The sequence below is a fragment of the Struthio camelus genome, chromosome W, assembly GCF_040807025.1.
Source record: "Struthio camelus isolate bStrCam1 chromosome W, bStrCam1.hap1, whole genome shotgun sequence".
In the NCBI taxonomy this organism is placed as follows: Eukaryota; Metazoa; Chordata; class Aves; order Struthioniformes; family Struthionidae; genus Struthio; species Struthio camelus.
Genome location: NC_090981.1, coordinates 65613087 through 65626700, shown reverse-complemented (window position 1 = coordinate 65626700; position 13614 = coordinate 65613087).

Sequence of the window (13614 nt, the reverse complement as noted above, 5' to 3'; positions counted from 1 at the left end):
CCGAGAGTCTGCCCTTTTTTCCAGGAGAGATGAAACAAATTCAATAAACTACCCGGCGGTGGCTGGCGAAGAGCGCTGGCTCTCCAGGAAACAATCCCACTTTCTGCCAGGTTCACGTACTGAGCACGTCACCACAAAGCATCTTTGAGGAACCACTTGCTACTCATTACCTGTCATCCTCAGCCCACGTGGACAATGTTTGCATGGAAAAATCTTAATTAAGTAAATCTGGCAGCCCTTGACTGAGCTCCAGTAAGTACTGCCATCCTTGACCACTTTCCCACCCCTGAGTTTGAGAGCAAAGCACAGTAATGCTTTCTTCCAGTCCATGGACATCTGTGTCCTCCTTGTCCAACCACGGTACGTTTCTGTGCTCCCACACAAGTGGATGAAGGGCCAGACAGCAGATAACCATTCCCAGGTGCTCAAGGAAATGCTACAGGAGCAGGGAAATTCGGAAGATGCTTTCTGGTCCGGCCACCCACAGGTTAGGCGTGTCATTAGCCACAGGTGGTGTTCAATAGCCACTAAGGGATCCTTATTCCAGGCATTCATCTGATCCCCTTCCTAATCGATTTATACCTTTGGCTTCCAAAACACTATCTTGCAATATATGAAATAGCTCTTCCTTATGCTTCTTTTAAGCCTGCTGCCTGGTAAATACATATGTTCTTCAGAGAAGAGAAATAGAGAACAACTTTTTCCTCTTCGTTTTCCTCATGCCTTTCAAGATTGCAAAATTTACCTTTTCCCTTTTTTTTTTTTTAAAGGGGCCTTTGGTAACAGACCTTGTCTAGAGCTTCTTGAAAGTCCACGTGTGCCACCAGGCCAACTTAGTGCTCATCCCCCTAGACTCCTCTGGGGAACTCTCACGGGTTTGTGCCTTCTTTTCTTCCATGTTACATATAGGATTGCTGTAAGGGATACAGTTGTTCCTGCACCACAAGGATAAACAAAGACATAATTCTTTCTTCACCATTACATTTATCTGCTCATATTTACTGCTTTTGATTTGACGGGGTTAGTCTCATACTTCACAAAATTTAAAGCATCTCTGTTAGGTGTAGAAATGCAGACTAGCAGCACAGGAGTCAAGCTTCTTAATAAAATATCCAGCTCTCCAGCTGTCCCTTCCCTGATGTCAGTGGTCTGTTTTTGCGAGCTCCTCTCTCCAGCACGAGGTTAGGTGCTCAACCCCTTTCCCCTCACAGGACATCAGGGTACCGGAGACAAAGAGGAGTGAAGACTGAAGAACGATCTGTGCTGAGATAGAAAAAGATAGAAAACGCAATGGAGGAAGAAATAAGGTTCAGGCATGGCAATGCTCCATGAGTGGCAAAATAGAAGACAACATGTATCTTATAGCCAAACAGAGATTTAATGGTGAAAAAAAGGGTGAGGGCAGGTGGTAAGCAGGTGAAGACAAGGGCTGGGATTCATCTCACCTGTTAAGTAGGCCCTTAACAGAGAGACTTGAGTAAAGAGTGAGTTTTCCTAGGTTCTTCCACAGCAGTTGACACTTGTCAGTAAAATTTAATCACCTGACAGAGGTGAATCTCTTGATTCATTTCTTAGGCAATATAGCTGGTTAACTAATTTAGCAATCTAACTTATAGATTTAAAGTTAGGTGGGCACTCTAAGGCATTAGCGGAAAGATAAGAACAAATCTATGTCAACAGGGAAGATGAGCCAGCAAAGAAGCAGAGAAGGAAGAAAGCTGAAGCTAGAGAGAAACATTCACCTAGAAAACTTCTGAATCCATTCATTTAGGGTTTCATGTCCATCTAACTTATACTGTAGCACCAAAGGATTGCCTTTCCTACGGCTAATGACATTGGAAGCTTTACTCATTTGCTGCAATGGTTATTAATAACAATGCCAATAACAACCATGATAATAACAAGAAAAAACCCTAAAAATACACCATTTTCACAAGACACACATTCTTTGACCATTCCACTAACACTATTCTCCCTTTACTTCATTCATAGCTATTGATAGCAATAAACTTTTCATCTCACCTCCCTTCCAAAGATGATGAATCACGCGAACCATACACAGCATTAGCTCTCGAGTGAAATTCAGTGGTTACTTACCTGGAAACAACAATGCATCTCCCGGTTGCAATTAGACTAAGGAAAGCTGCAATCGATAATAAGAGCAATCTGCAACCTAGAGCAGGATCCATCCACAGCCAAGGAGGTGGTGCAGCTGAAATGTAAATGAAACTGGAGGAAATACTGAGGCAGGGGAGATGTAATTACCCAGACAAGGATCCTGGACACAGTGCTCTTTCCTATATTGCTGAAATCTGAAGGTCCTATTAGATATCTGGTATAGGTATCTGGCATCCTCTGAGATGCCTTGTAGCATCGGTCAGACACATAGACCTATTTTGATATCTCATGCTTGACTGAAATATTTCTTCAAGGAAGGTAGGCTTTGATTAAGCCATCAAAAAGGCCGAAATCAACTTCTTTCCTTGATGATTATTTTCAGTGTTTAACTGTCCTCATTGAGAAAAATGTGTATTTTCATTCTGATTTGAAACCTTATGGCTTTAGTCCCCAATCCTTGGTTCTTGTTACATCTTTCACCACTAGACAAAGGAAGCTTTTGGTACCCACCATACTAGCCAGAAAGGAAATATGCATTCAAATTAGTTTTCCTCTATATCTTTTTGATAAGCTGAATAGATGCTGTTCCTTCAGTTTTTCACAGTGGGGTAGCTTTTACTCTTCCATTTCCTTAAGTTCACATTCCTCACTAAAAATGCCTTGAGATCTCTAATGACTGTAAGCAAGGTCCTTCAGCAAGAGGACAGAGCTACAAGGGGGAAAGAAGCTCACTAAAAATGCCAGAACATCAGAGGAACAGAAAGCAAAGTTTGCCCTCTGGAGCCTCAGCTCACTGATTCCTCCTCACCAACACATTGCTGCCAGCTCAAGAATTAGGGACCGTCGTGCAGAGCTAGGAGCAGCCCTTTTCAAAACAAGCATATAAGGTTGTTCTTGATGTAGCATTTATTGAAGCTGCAGAAGTCCTTACAATAAAGTACAGATAGTAAAAGCTTGGGTTTTAAGAGGAGGCTGGACAAGGTTGTGGTAGGAGAATCCACTGAAGGTTGCTAAATACGAAACACTTGCAGCTCAGGCAGCAGCTGGAGACTAGGAAAGCACCCACGAGCAGGATGGCATTTGCTTGCTCTGTTCTTATCCTCCTCTCTAAATACAGAGCAGGCTTTTTTAGGTGCGTTGGAAGCGCAGGACAAGGTGCTTGAGCTGCTAATAATTGAATTACGACTGGCATGCGAGGAGCTGATGCTGCAAAACTTTGATCCCATGCCCAAGTTAGTGCTAACAGCATTGCAAAATGCAGAGCAGAGGAGTAAGGTGGTAGTTTACCTCAAATCAGCTCAAACTGGCATCAGATGACTTGAATTAGTACACAAAGAGCGTATGAAACATATTCATTTTGTTAATAGAAATGCCTAGCTATATTAGCCCCTTTTTGGTTATTATTCATAATATTTTTCTATAATACAGAAAATCAGTTTTTATTTTTTAAATGCAATCAAATTATATTTCCTATTAAAACTTTAATATCAAAACAAATTAACCAATGCTGCAGATTACACATTAGTAATGTAGTTCTGACATAATTCATGCTCCTCTCAGTTCTGTTATGAACTATCACATTGTTGAAGTGCAACAGTTCATAATATATTCTTAAGGGGAACTGAAATGCCTTTTTTTTAAGGAAAAAGTGAACTGGAAAAGACATACCAATATTAATAGCATGTGGTTGGGCCGAACCTTCAGATAAAAGTATTTTAAGAAGAAAATCAGCCCAAATCTGTTCTTCCTCTACTAACCTGCTGAAGTTGATGTGCTCCTCTTTTCCTGCATGCAAGGATCATCATTTTGGAGTCCAAACCACAAGATCTTCAGGACAGCGGCAAAGCACTGCAAGGTCCTATTGCATAGTGGTATCTGCCACTGCAGAGACCGTATCTGAAGCAACATAACAATATGGAAAATCCTATTAAATGAGGCTACCAAGGGAGAGAAAGCACCTGAGCCTGCTTTTGCACAGGAGGAATTGTGAACTACTTCCCAAGAGGAAAAGCCTACTGGTGCTCAGGCAGATGCAGGGATATCTTCCCTCAAACAGGGTCGGGAGAAACAAGGAGGAGGATTAGTGCAGTGTTGTTATCACCTTGCTTAGCCATGGAGCGGTAGCTACCCATGGGCCTTTGAAATTAAAAAATGACCACAGAGAGCAGAGGGCAGGTCAAAAGCTAAGTGTGGAAACGGGCAATGTCTTTGCAGTTGTGAAGAAACACAGAAGAAAGGTGCTTCAGGGGGCGTCCAAGAGGAAAATGGATTTCAGGCCGGTGGTGAGCAGAAGAGCTGAACCTGTACCTGAAAATACGAGCAAGGAAGCCGGCATGTCACTGCACTGTATGTGTTGTATGTTCATGCTGGGGATTAACGTGATCACCTGCCCCATCAGAGACTACTGCAGGGACTGGAAGGGTGGCAGGTGGCTCCTGGGATGGACAGTCGGGAAGTGGGTCCCTTCCCCAAGTGTATTCTCTCTTGCCAAGCCTTGGGTCTCTACAGCCCGGATTTGCCAGAAAACGGAGGGCTCTGCTGACCCTGAAACAGCATCTACGAAGTCAAGATCAGATTTTGAGCCCCTTCTCTGCTCCAAATCAATAGATCACACTTCCCAACCTGAACCGTGTGTGCTGTTAGTTACTAGTTGATGATTGTGATGCTAATTAAAACATACTAAGAGACACGCTATAAACATGCACAGCACATGAAGAAAATCAGCCAAGTGAGCTTGCCTCTTTCATTGTGCTTTTATTATGATGCTCCTCGGATGACGTTTTTAAATGAATTTTGAATAGTTTTCTTAATTTGTTTTATTCTGCTTTGTGGTAAGAAAACTGCCAGAGCCCCACAGGAATGATTTGGAGAAGTGCAATATTATTGGAACATGTCTCCTGGTTTTCTTACTGCTTACTTATAATTAAGCTTTATTGAGGTGTAAAATGAATAACAATTTAAAAAAAAAGTGTTTATTGATCCAGGTGCAACTCCACAGACGCTCCAGAAAACTTCCTTTTCCATGACCTCGAAGAAACATTGTTGGTTTCTACCAGCTCCCATAGGTTTCTATGAAGCCAGTAAGTTACCATCCAGCTCAGCTGTATGACCCAGTGGGATGTCTCTGCAGAGCCACTCACTGTTGCTTGCTGTACATATATAAGTGGAGAGAGTACTGCAGTTTTTCTTGCACTGAAGTGAGCACACACATCACTGCAGCTGCTGCCTCTCGTGCCAGGACCCCTGCATCAAACCTCACCTCTCTCTGTCCTTGGTATGGAACAAGGCCCTGCAACAAATACAGCAAATTAGGGAGTGATGTTCTGCCTTCTCCTGTATCTGCTCCTTTAGGGGACTGTCATGATGTAGGCATCTACCATAGGCATAGTTGTAATTGGTCAGTAAGGTTCAATGAGTGAAAGAAAAACAGGAGGAAAAAAAGCAGAAAAAGGCAGTAGACTTACCCAAAATAGGAAGGTTCTCCTATAGGAAAAAGGGAAGATGAGGTTAATTCCTATTCTTGGCTGGGTTTCGTTTTTGCTGATGGGACGTCTAAGTCTTGTAGCCCAATAGTAAAGAAGCCCGAGGCCCTGATTTAGCCTGGTTTTGGCCATTGGTGGGGCCAGTTGCATTTGTGAAGCTGGTGGTGGAGCTGATGGGGCTTGCTGATGCCCTGCCTTCACACTCTTGGCCAGCAGAAGTCTTTGGATCAGGGAATATTTGGCTGCACCCTTTATAAAGACACCTAGGGTTTTCTGGGAAGGCTTTTCATGGCACGCCGATAAAGCACATCTGCACCTTCAAATGGCTTTCCCAACCTGCCACGTCGTTCAAAGCTAAATCCCACAGTGGTCAGCAGGCCTTCTGTTCAAGCTGGGATTTTAGCACTTACGGCATCCATTTTAGCACCATGCCGCTCCCCTCTGAATGCAGCACTAATGGATTACTGTGCATTACGTCCCTCATTACTGCTTAAATATTTATCAGAACATTATGTATTTAGTGGCTGGGGGGAAAAGACAATCCTGCATTTCGCCATGCACAAGGGTTAATTACAGACTGGGTAAATCTGCGTGACTTAAAAAAAAATGATTAAACAGATACCAAGATTAACAGGGGAATGTGTTATTTACAGCTAAATAAACATTCAGCTGCATAATCCTGACCTAGGATTTCCCCATAGGAAAAACTATTAAATTCAATACTTTATATCCATAGTCTACTTCCATACAGTAGGAAAACAGAGGAGGGTGGTTTTTAGTGCCTGGAATCCAGCAGAAATGTTGGTTGCTCAGTTGAGGCAGCTTCCTTGCCGTGAAGGCCCATCTCCTTGGAAAATTTTGGAAATATTTGAAGCCATTTGTTAAAAATGAATTCACTCTGCCACAGACCTGTAGGCACTTTCATTTCCACACTGTCCCACTATGAGTAGCTCTCTCTTTGTCTTTTTCAACACTCGTGACTTTATTTTTTCTTCTCTCAATGTCAGTCAAAGCCAAGCTCCCAAGACATTTCCGTGGGTCTCTATTGTACACATGCCAGCTAGCGCTCCCAGAGACACACACTTGCGCGTGGGCTAGAAGGAAGCAAGAAACCAACGTCTACCATGAAACAAAGCAGCCTGTGTTTGCACTTCGGTAGGAAGTAATACCCTGATCCTAAACTTTTGCCCACTTCCATCACTTCAGTTGCTGCAGTGACTTACACCTTACACGTACAAACATGTAACATACCCAGCACCGGAATGATGGGCTTATTTATAATTAAAAACCTTACTTAAGTTTGGCTTCTTTAGCAGACAAAAGACACCAGAAAACCCAGTTGTTCGTGGAATTCAGCCAATGTTTGTCTCATAAAATAAGTTCTTAAGGTAACTTATACTGGCACTGTGAAATATTGTTCATTATAACGGAGCAGCTGAGATAATGTTGTTTTCTAATTTCCCTTTCTCAGTCAGAAATTAAATAAAAAGTCATGTCTAAATTACAATACTGGATTGAACGCAGACAAGGACCCCATGTGGGGAGCTTATGATATATCCTTCCCACGTTTTATAGCCATTAAAAAAGATTATAGGATTTTTTTTCCTTTTCTTTTAGGCCATTTACATTTGTTCTGAACTCTCACTGTGTTTTATTTGAAGCTCTTAAAAGTGCCAATGTACATAATAAGTCAATCAAGAAGTTAAATTAAGAAAAAAAGCACAAAACCATATTGACTTGTCTATACCAAGCATGCACTTGGAAATCTGAACTCCGCCACCTAATGCCTTACTGCCTTTGCAATAAATATTACTGAGCAGGGATGGCTGGGTAGTTCCGCACTGGGAAGCACATTTATAATCTTAATAAGAGGTCATCTAATGTATCTTAGCACAACCCCAAAGACGTGGTGTTCTGGGCTCTTCTCCACCAGAGTAACTGTTAACATCTGCGGAAACGCTCTCCATGGGCTTGACTCCTTATCCAGCCTTGGAAATCCTTCTCTTCTTGCTGGTTGTCTCTGCAATGCTTGGTTTGCCCTTGTCTGTGGGGTCCTGGAGGACCATGCCACGTAGTCAGAATGTTCCTTCCTGCCACCTTCATTCAGCTGTCACCCTTGGGAAGAAGGCGCTGCGGCTATCCGTCTCGGTGTGTCGAGGTCCACCAAGGCCATCATCTCCTGCCATCATTGGCTCAGGTCTATAAGAGATCCATTTGCCACTTTTTGTGTACTGAGACAATCACTTCACACTTTTTAAACACGGGGGTTTGCTCTCTTTCTACGGCCTTTTGAAGCCAAGCCTCTTGTCTCGCTCTCGGTTTCAGGTTTCAGTCTTCGTTCAGGCAACCTGCCTCGGAGCTGGTGGCATCAAAGGAGCCTGAGGTATGCTTCCTCTGAGACTTCATTAGCTGAAGGTGGGATTTATCTCACTTTCACACCTAAACAGCATCTCAGGCTAGACCAGTCATCCAGGCTCCCTCGCAGTCAGTGAAGAGAAACAGGCAATTCCAGAGGCAATTTTATCCGACCAAATTTAATCACCTATCTTAAAAAGGAATCACTTTCCCTCCATAGGTGCCTCTTTCTTTCCACTGATTAAAAAGGCACCCCAGGCAGCCAGCTTAGTCTTGCCTACCTAACTTTAGATGCCTAAATTTGAACACTAAGTTTCCCGGCGCAATGTTAAGACACTCTACTGATGGAAGTATGATTTCTTGGATCAAACATACAACCTGGTAGCTGCATAAGGCTTTCATAATACTTTATTCCATCAGGGACAAGGCACTGGCCAAATTCTAGTTAAGATCATTATATCAGTCCCTTTGACAGCTCACTTACCTGGTGCTTTTGCTGGGATATAGCACATTTTGCTTCCTATAGCTTTCCTATCCTTGTTAAATAATTGCCACGTTTCACTCCAGAAGTGGCTGCATTCCAGGGGAAGGTGAAATGTTCCCGCATGCAGATTCCTGGACCTTGTTCAATAAACATAAAACTTTAATATTGTATTTGGATTGCTGCAAATGGAAGGTGCTGTGTTACCCTAATGCAGTTTCTGGGAACATAAGCCCAGAACTCTGTACCTCTGGGCTCAATTAATTAAGGAACATTAAATACAGGATAAGGTCTTCCTCCCAGCAGCAAAAACACCTGCACTTCATTGTACAACTTGTTCCTCTTCTAATAGCTACATAGACAGCTAAGATCTGATCCAAAATCTATTAAAGTCCATGGAAAGATTCCCATTTACTTCGGCGTGGCTTGGATCAGACACCAGGGCCACATCGGTGGGATAATCAACCTGGAAAGTAAATCACAACTGATTTGCAACTGGGAAAACTTGGAATGACTAAAGCAGTTCAGCTCCAAGACCTAGATATTAAATGTCTTGGTCTGAAACTGTAAACCTACAGTTCATAGATGTTATTTCTGTGTTTCCCTGAAACTGTGTGATGCTCCCTAGCTTTGATACCATTTAGTTTTGTTATTCTAAGCAAAAGAAGACGCTTCAGTCTGCAAGGAGGCTTATATGTTAATCCTTCGTAAATACACAGATTTTCAGTTCCCTAATTCCTCTGTCAACAGGTTTCCATACACAATGACAGTGGAAAAGATTAACTATCCTCGTTTTAAAAGACCATCAGACCTGCCAACGAGTTATTCGGGTATCACAGCAAGAAATTACTGTTTGTGTCTGATTAGAAGTTTAAGGGATGACTAGAATGGTATCAAATGTGAGATCAAGACCTTTACTCTAGACTAGTCCCTGGCAGTACTAACCTGCATTCATAAAACATACAGTGCACTATATCAAACACCTTGTCCACAGTAATTCCTTGAGTCTTGTTCTCTAGCTTATTTGCCACTAAATGAAGGTTGTGAATCCAGCAAAAGCTGTAGATCACCCTTTTCTGGAGAAAAACCTGTATGTATCAATGAATCAAAACAGCAGGCCAGAGTCAGCTCCAGATTAAGGCACCCAAATTTAGGTGTCTATACCTGTGCGTCTACACCTTAGCCAAACGCTGAAGTTCCCATTGTAGCCAATGAGACTGTTCAGAGAGGGATTCGGGTCACCCAAGAGCAGACCCCTCCAGCGGTGAGCTGAATACATACTCCAGCGACTATATTCACTGTAACGGGGGTGGGACATCCAGTTCACATAGGAATACCCAAAAGTAGGGGCCTTTTTCTGCATAGGATCTCACCTCTGGTCCGCCCTACGCAGGGCCTGACCAAGAGAAAGCATGTTTGACTCCGAGGCCCCAAGATATTTCAAGCTGAATATGAGCCATATTTTTCAGCAGCCCATAAACTGTCACAAACTATTTGGTGGACATGGTGTTTGGCTTTGCAAAGAGACCCTTTGCACCTCCTGCCTCACCCTGCATTTACTCAGCAGCCTCCAACCGAGGCCAAGAGCCAAGCCAAGAGGCACCTCACCTGCAGAAACAGACAGAAATGTCTGTTCCTAATAAACGTGGTTATACATGATGGCTCCATTTGGTCTTCTCACTATCCTCCCTGAGACTCATGTCTGCAATTGGCTCGAGAAACAAAGTAATTTTATTTTCACACATTGTTTACCTAGTATTTACACAAGGTACTTAAGATACTGAAATCAAATGTTAAAAATGTCTACTAATCTCTGGCAGCCTTAGGAGAAAAGTCAAATGTGGACCTTTTTCTCCCTTACAGAATCCTCTAATAAAAGGAAAGAAAGGACACCAGAATTTCAATTCGATTGAACTATCTCGGTAGTCTGTGCTTGGAATACACCTCAAGTTTTGAGGAAAACTGTATTATTTCTCCAAGTCAGCAGCTACAAAATATAAATTCCTAATGCTCCACTGTGACGCAAACTGAAGAAGTCAAAACATGAGCTAAAGCAGGAAACAAATGTCTTAGACACACAGTGCAATGGAGTGATGCAGTGCAGGAGACTGGAATACATTTAGCTCTGTAACCTTCCATCTCAGTTAATCGGGTCCTACAAAAATTAACTCTGCTTCTACTGAACTGAACTGGAGCTTAAAGGAAGGGAACAATTCTCACACATCTGGTTTGGTCACTATCATTTCCAGCTTTCATTGTGATGATAAAGCCAGAAGAGACCCAGTCACAGAAAGGACTTCATCCAACTTTGAAATAGTCACCTGAGAAGCAGGTCACATCTTCAGTGAACGCAACCCATTGCCGCACCAAAGGAGAAGGCTTTCTTACTGCTTTTTTGGTTGCAAAAGCTATTTTTTTTGCTCTGTTGGAAAAATAAATCCTTCATCCAATGGCACGGAGGCTGCTCTAATAGCCCTGTGCATCTGAGTGTGAAGGAAAGGATCACACACAATCCACAGCAAACCCTGGAAAAATTGGAGTCCACTTGGGACACTTTCCAGGAACTGGTTCATTAGACATCCCTGCAGGAGGTGAGCCTGGAAAGGAGAGAAATCAACCTCTCTGTCCCCATTCCCTTCTCCTTTCTGCCTCCCCCACCCTCCCTACCATCTCTGCCTTCCTTAATTATTTTTTATTTCTTTGTCTATGCGTCATTTTGATAAGTGCCATAAAAATCCATGTGCTGGAAATCTTGCAGTTAATATGTGGGAACCCAAGCACTGTGAAACTAGCTGGGTCTTCTCTCGCTTTGTGTGTACAATAATTCTGCGTGTGTTCTCTCCAATGGCCCCTGGAATTTGCTTGAATGGAAAGATACTGGATAATTTCAGTAAATAATAACCATTACAATATTGCTAATCAGTAGCTGAAAGAGTATAGTAAAGAGCCACGGTGAAATAACAAGGTGAAGTTTTCTGCACTTTCCACCCCTTTTTTAAGGGCAAAATCCGAACTTGGCCCAACTACCTATTTTAATATTGCATTCTCATCAGGGTATTTTATAGCAAAGAAAACTGTTTCTATTTTTCACTCCCTTCTACAGGGAGAAATTGATACCCAGGGAGACAAGCGTTCATGACTGGCACAGCCATGCATGAGAGAGACGACCTCTGACGACAACACGTCTGTTATCCTGGTCCATGCACCAGAGCCGCGCTAAAGCACTGGGAGATTCCTTATTCACCACATCTCTTCAGGATATGCATGGATGATAAAATAATAAAAGAAGAAACCAGACGACTAAGCTAAAGGACCATTCCCCAGTCAAAGGAATAGCCCCAGGAGGGTCCCTGTGGTCTCCAAACCACCCTGTCGAACCAGCTCAGGAAACACTAGTCCAGCCGCACGGGAAACTGCCGCACACACTGACCCATCTCGTCTCTGGAATCACATTTCCAGCAGTGGAAACTCATCCATATGTTTTTTTATTAAAAATAATACCCGTTCTAGCAGTACCCTGAGATCCCATGACCTGTCCAGGAATCAGAAATGGTCCATCACTGGGAGCATTTGCACCACTTGAGTATTCCTGTCAACCTAAGAAGCTACCGAGACCTGAAGGACAAAATAGGAGAGACTTCTGTCTTCCTTTCTTCCTTCCTTTCTTTTTCTTTCTTTCTTTCCACTGTGTTCCAATGTGTCTTTTAATTTCAGCATTTCTTAAATTTCCCTGTGTGTCAAGCTAAGCTTTGCTTTTTCATGTTGATTATTGTTTGCTCAGATCGCTCAGCCTCTTCTATATGGGAGCCATCTGCTGTTTATAAAGCTCTCTTACAGTCATGTTTTCTGCAAAATGTAACAACTTTATTGGTCTCTTTGCCCTTTTTCAGAGGACTCGTCTGATTTTGTTCCTTTAGTCTTGTTTTGGGATTCTTTGCGTTAAAAAATAAGCAAACGTACCCAACTCTCCTCAGGGAGAATGAGACAATTAGAGACTCTCTTGCTGGAAGGAATATAAAAATCTCCTACAGTCACAAAAGTTTGCTTCAGTCTGTAAGAACAGAAATATCCTGATGGCTATTTTGAATAGACACTGTGATTTAGACATTCGGAACAGAAGCAACGACCATTACAGTTAGATAGAAAACTGCTTTTTTTTCTGTCAGGGAAGATAAGGATGAAAAAAAAAGGAAGAAAATTAGCCAAAAGTTAAATTGGGTTCACTAGAATATTTTCTTTAAGAACTGAGGAAAAAACTCAGTTCTCAGATGAAAAACTTCCACTTTACATTTTACAGACTTTATAGCATCTCTGAAGAAAACATTCCTACACCTCTTCCATTCCCCAAACTGTCTTTTTAACCAGAAAGAAGTTTTGTTAAAATCGATCCTCGTGAAAACTGATCCATGTCAGGTGCCACCTTTAACGAACATATACCAGGCACCTGCCGAAAGAGCAGAAAATAAAGTTCATTTTCTTCTTAGCACCAAGGTCCTTATCCTTTCTCCAAACAGCATCTCGTAGTACAGGACTCATTATAATAAATGTGCTTCCAAAAGTATAGAAACCTGGAAGGAAAGTTGTATCTTTAAGAAAATGATAGAAATACATTTAACAATATCGTTAGAGATCTAACTACAGCAATACTAAACCAGGTTGCATGGACTTTTCAACTATAAACACCACCCTTGCCTTATCATGTTTAAATCTGCCACCGATGTCAGATATTGCCTTCTTAAGTGGACTCAACTGTATTACAGGCTTCTGTGGTAATGCTGGGCTGAAGTGTATCTCCATTTTATGTTCTTAAATATTCATAAGAAGCTTTGCAACATTAATATCTTAGAAGGCTTACAAGAACACTTAAATAATATGTCTTACCTCCTGTTGTCCCTCCCAAAATGGCCCAGTCTTTTCCAATTTGTGTAATGCATTGAGCCATTTTAATAATTGTTTGGGGATTTATTCAGTGGTTCTGCAGTTCACCCTTAGCCGGTGTAATTACTATCTCTCTCCGCTGGTCTTATCGTGTGCTAATCCTGCTTGTTTCACCAGCAGAGGAGACAAGATTGGCGAGCAGAAGCATGAGGCAAGGGTTTTGCCCTGGGATTGCCCTGTATGGCCCCCAACGCTCTCATGCCTGTGCAAGAAAAAAAAAACTACACCTTACTTCAGCTG